Below are 6,000 nucleotides of genomic sequence, written 5' to 3'. Positions count from 1 at the left end.
TTTTTTCCTCATTTAAAAACAATGTATCAGCACATTAAGACATTTGTCAATAAAAATATCGGCACATTCCTTACACATATGATGCAATGAATTAACATTTAATAATTTAATAATTTAATTTAATAGCTGGACAATTTTCCTCTTAACATGAAGCCTACTAACAGAAAGAAAATCTATAAAATCCCGGCTTTAATCTGAGAAGAGGGATAAAAGAAAGAAAAGTTTGAAAATGTTGTTGATAGTGATGTTTTGAGGAATATTTACGTACAATTAGAGTAAAAATGTAACATACCCTTGGCTGTATAGTCGAGGATTTTTAAAGTCGCGGGCCTGGAAATGATCTGAACAGATCTTATAATTCTTATACAAGCGTAACGTCCCTTCTTTCTTGTACACTTTATCCAAATCGCTTCTGTGACATTTCAAAACCCACAGATCACACCTACAACAACACATCGGTATTGAAGGTTAACTGCTGCACTATACAATAAAATATGCGTATTATATTTTAAGCCCGTTAAAACATGGGTCGAGCAGGTCAGAAGATTATGAAGTACTATAAAAATCTCTGTCACTGGAAGAATATATATGCAAATACAATATTACTTACATGTTCTTGTCACGAGGGAACCTGAAGAACGAGCGCGCATTTTTTTCTACTTCGTAATTACTGCAGCCGAACACAACACATAACTTTCTCCTCATGTTGAGAGGAGATATCAAGGAATGACACACGCTACTATTTAATTATATCAACTCACTGAAAACGCATAAATAACACCAAACACTTCCCACAAAAATACACGTGCTCTTATGACAGAATCAGTACCGTTCAGGTTTATCCGCTAGAGTGAGCTCCAATAGCTGTCCCTCGATATCCCGCTCAGTGTCGTGTATTGTCTCTACTGTATTTGCTTATACGTGTATTGGACGATGCTCCATGTCTCGTCCGCGACATCGAACTGTACGGTTCGTAGTGTTCGAGGTTTCGTGTTCGGTGTCTGAAGTTTCTAGAACTTACTCCTGCGTTCGAGTGCTAGCTTGCGTGTGATTGTGCAGTGGTAGCATGAGTTCTGATAGTGGAGGTACTCGGGACTTTCATCCCGCGTCAAATAGTAATGTTGAACGGGAAGAAGAAGTGAAAATGGATACAAACGTAAATTATAGTTCTATTCCTACCCCTTCGTTACAAACTTCGACCCAATGCAATACTAACCCTCCCCTTCCTGCTCAACCTCCTAATACTAGTGCATATAATTTATACCCATTAAACCACCCAGGACCATATATTGTTTTTGTTTTATCCAAACAAGGTAATAACATTGGCAACCTACACCCTATGGCTATAGGGCGTTTACTCCATGAAAGGAACTTTCCTGTTAAATCCATCCAGTATAAAGGCCGTAACAGGATTCAGGTAAACTTTCACGCTCCCAATCATGCTAATGACTTTTTTCAGAATAAGTTCCTTGATACACACAAGTTACATGCCTTTATTCCTCACTCCAATATCTTCCGCGCAGGCATTATACGCGGTGTTGAGAAAGATCTAACTGAATCCGATATTCTTACTTTACTTCAGAGTAACGTCAAAGTTCATTCTGTTCATCGCCTACGCCGTAAATCCCTCCAAGATGGTCAGGCAGTATATCTACCTACCGGCTCCGTAAAGATTGTTTTTTGCTCCAAAACGTTGCCCAAATATGTTTCAATCTATCATGTAATGTTAGAAGTCAATCCCTTTATATTTTACCCCATTATTTGTTCCAAATGCCAGCGTTATGGACACACCATACGCAATTGCCAGTCCACTAACTTTCGCTGTCGCAACTGTGGTTTGAATCATCCTACCTCAGACTGCCTTGCTAATGTCAAACTATGTCTACATTGCAATCGGGAACACGAAACGGGTTCATCAGATTGTGCTGTTCATCAGAAGCAAGTGGAAATCAAAAAACTCATGTGCACTGATAACATCTCCTTCTCAGAAGCTTCTGCTCGACTATTTCCACCTGCTTATTCTGAGTATAATAACATTCAACAATTTCCTCCCCTACCCTCTCAACATCCTTCTCCAATACCAGACGCCCCTCGCAAATGCAAATTCACACAAGTGATTGTTAAGGATTTGCCACCTAAACCTCCCGGATATGATAGAGCTGGGTATCTCCAGCCAGTGCAATCCACTACATCCTCTCGCCCCTCTCAATCTCTGAGTTATCAATACCCCATTCAACCCAGTCAGCCAACTCCCTCAACATCGAGCCCGCACAGCATCCTCAAACAGGTACTACACTCCCTCAGCGAGAACATGTTCATCAGTGTGTTCTCAATCTTCTCATGCAGCTTACTCAACTAATTGGCGATCACCCCAATATCTTACCAGTTATTAGTCAACTTCGCGAAAGTTTACACCTTATCTTTAATAATGGTAGTACGCGTCCTTCAATGGAATGCTAGGAGCCTACGAAATAAACAATACGAATTCAAAATTCTCATGCACGAAACATCTCCTCATATAGTCGCTTTGCAAGAAACTTCGTTTTCTCATACAACTAAATTTTATTTTCCAGGATATTCCATCGAACGCCATGACGGACCAGAATTTGATGGTGTCGCACTTATGATACATACTTCGTTATCGTACACTCCATTACATCTACAATACATAATACCAAATACCTATTCCCTAGGTCTTATATATCAGAACACATATGTTATAAACTTGTATAATCCCCCTGATAACTACATCTCTTTTAGGTCTTCGCTTTAATCATTCCCTTACACCTCTATATAAATTTCGATTTCGCTTACAACCGCATCCCCTATGTCATTGTGGATCTGTAGATGCTGATATCAATCATCTCTTTTTTCAATGCCCATTGTACAACTCTCCTCGCCGATGCCTGTACTCCAGCTTAATACAATACAATTATCCACTCCCATCGTCAATTGCATGTCTCATATACAAGCCCTCTCCGACAATCATACGTATCTTAAATCAGTTCTTAGATCACTCTAATTTACAACTCGGCAGTGGTAAAGAAGTAGGGGACTGGAAATAATAATGATATTGCATTGAAAATTACTCACATGTGTTTAGGACTCCATTTTGAATATTATTAAGTCCCGCAATGTAGCATTATTAGTGATTTTGTGCGTAATATTGGTAATAATTGCACCCAAGAAGTAGGAGGATATATTTATGATGGCCATCTTTGTGTCCAGAGATGTTATAGTATAGACTGGTTACCAACGAGCTAGAATAACATAGAGAGGCGGAAGCGCTGCCTGGGTGAAGATAATAGAACGAATGTCCGCCATGTTTCCTGTTGTCACACAAGCAAGGGGGCATGGCCTTTAAATGACGAAAAGTGTAGAAAATACGCATTTTAGAATCACTGGGGGAGAATTAAATACCGTTGCCGAAAGCTGGAAGCATTAAAGCGAATACCGCCACTTCATCATATTGCGGCACGAGGCCAACATCACGATCAGTTGATCATCGCACAGTGACATACGAATAGGCCTCGAAATCTGAACAAGAGCGTTTCCCTGCTTGGCTGTTGTGGTTAAGCGTAAATTAGAATAAAAACGATGGACATAAATATTTATGTCAGGAAGCCTTAAAATCATAGGGATCTACAATAGGTTACAACCTCATTCTGTTCATATTTTTAAAATTATTGCATCCTCATGAGTACTGTGTTCCTTTCTTAATCTGTTTACCCTGTTTATCCTTGGTTTTTCCTACGGACTCAGCGACGGATCCCACCTCTACCACCTCAACGACAGTGTTCTGGAGCGTGAGACATTGGGTCGGGGGATACAACTGTGAGGGAGGGCTGCACCTGCTATGCTGAACAGGGGCCTTGTGGGGGGGGAGAAGGAAGCGGCCGTGGCCTTAAGTTAGGTACCTTCCCGGCATTTGCCTGGAGGAGAAGTGGGAAACCACGGAAAATCACTTCGAGGATGGCTGAGGTGGGAGTCGAACTCACTTCTATTCAGTTGACCTCCTCAGGCTGATAGAATCCCGTTCCAGCCCTCGTGCCCCTTTTCAAATTTTGTGGCGGAGTCGGGAATCGAACCCGGGCTTCCAGGGGTGGCAGCTGCTCACGCTAACCAGTACACCACAGAGGCGGCCCATGAATACTTTACCACAATAATCGTTTAGTGTAATTATTTATTGTAATATAGGGGGGATATCATGTTTTCCCATTACCATATCATACTGGGATTACTAGCTGAAAGGTAAGCTTGAAAGTTGTCCATTATGAAGTGTGGCATAGTTTTAAAAACCAAGGCAACAGACATCTACAATAAAGGCTGTATACATTTCAAAAATAGCAGTAAAATACTGTATTTACCATACTTGGTGTACGTTTGAACGAAATAAGTGGTTTTTTTTTTGTGGTTACGTTTTCTTGGTGGTGGGCGCTCCATTTCCTTTATTTGTAAATGTGAATGAAAATTAAATAGGGCTGGAAATGTACAGAGCATAAGCAACTGAATTGAGTGGGATACCATTTTTGTCTTTTCGCCCTCACAACGCATTGTTCCGTTAATTCCTCGTTCTTTAAACGAAATCTGAAGCAAAATTCGATAAACAATTACCGTGGCTATCCGTACTTTCGCTAAGTAGACAATAAAATGGATTTAATTACAAACAGAAATTACAAAAAAAGAATGTCGGCTATAATTCAGTAATACTTACTTGAAGTACGATATATCCTTGTTTTTATTACTCCGATTAGTACAACCATACGCTGAGCTTACGGCTGGCATTCTTGAAAGCGAAAATCTATGTTTTCACTTCTTAAAACTTACGGAATTAAATTGGCATGCACGATCTCCCTGTCACCTCAACATATACTCTCGCGCCAATTCACTTTGTTTTGACAACCGTTAACATGGCTGCCCCTTATCAACTTGCTTCAAGCAGGGAGCGCTGATGACAGGCATACAGCCCCTCTATGTTATTCTAGCTCGTTGGGGGCGACAGTGTGTTGATATGAACATCAATGAAAATGTACACGCGATCGGTGGAGGGGGAGATGAGAATAAACGGTAGCCATGTGTCTTGGTTGAAGGGGAGGCTTTAGGGAGGGCGGGAGGCAAATGACAATATGATGAAATATGTAAGCAGTGTCAATGTATTGTGAGAAAGTGGGGTTAGAGTTGTAGGCTCCGGTAAAGAAGTAGGGGACTGGAAATAATAATAATATTGCATTGAAAATTACTCACTTGTGTTCAGGGCTCCATTTTGAATATTATTAGGTCCCGAAATGTGCCATTCTTAGTGATTTTGTCGGTAATATTGGTAATAATTGCACATATTAAGTATAAAGATGTGTTCATGATAGCCAACTTTGTTTGTTTCCAGAGATGTTATGGAATAGACTGGTTACTTTGACAATGGAAAGCATAGTAGCATGGAAGTTACAATGCAAATATGTTATTGTCATGGCAGAGCTTGGCCTGGATTTTGCAAAGATAGGTTAGAGCCCCTAAATTATACTTTTTTCTTGCCGCGCGGGCAGTATGCGCCGCGGCGATAGTTTAGAGCCTCTGGAAGGGAATTTTCATGACAGAGCTTGGCCTGGATTTTGCAAAGATATGTTACAGATACTAAATTATATTTTTTCTTGCCGTGCGGGCAGTATGCGCCGCGGCGATAGTTTAGAGCCTCTGGAAGGGAGTTCTTATGACAGAGCTTGGCCTGGATTTTGCAAAGATAGGTTAGAGCCACTAAATTATATTTTTTCTTGCCGTGCGGGCAGTATGCGCCGCGGCGATAGTTTAGAGCCTCTGGAAGGGAGTTCTTATGACAGAGCTTGGCCTGGATTTTGCAAAGATATGTTACAGCTACTAAATTATATTTTTTCTTGCCGTGCGGGCAGTATGCGCCGCGGCGGTAGTTAAGAGCCTTTCGAAAGGAGTGAGGTCCTCTTATGACAGAGGTTGGCCTGAATTTGCAAAGATAAATTACAGCTACTAAAT

Source organism: Anabrus simplex, chromosome 3 (genome assembly GCF_040414725.1).
Source record: "Anabrus simplex isolate iqAnaSimp1 chromosome 3, ASM4041472v1, whole genome shotgun sequence".
Classification (NCBI taxonomy): domain Eukaryota; kingdom Metazoa; phylum Arthropoda; class Insecta; order Orthoptera; family Tettigoniidae; genus Anabrus; species Anabrus simplex.
The sequence above is the reverse complement of the archived record's forward strand: the minus strand, read 5'-3'. Positions refer to the sequence as shown.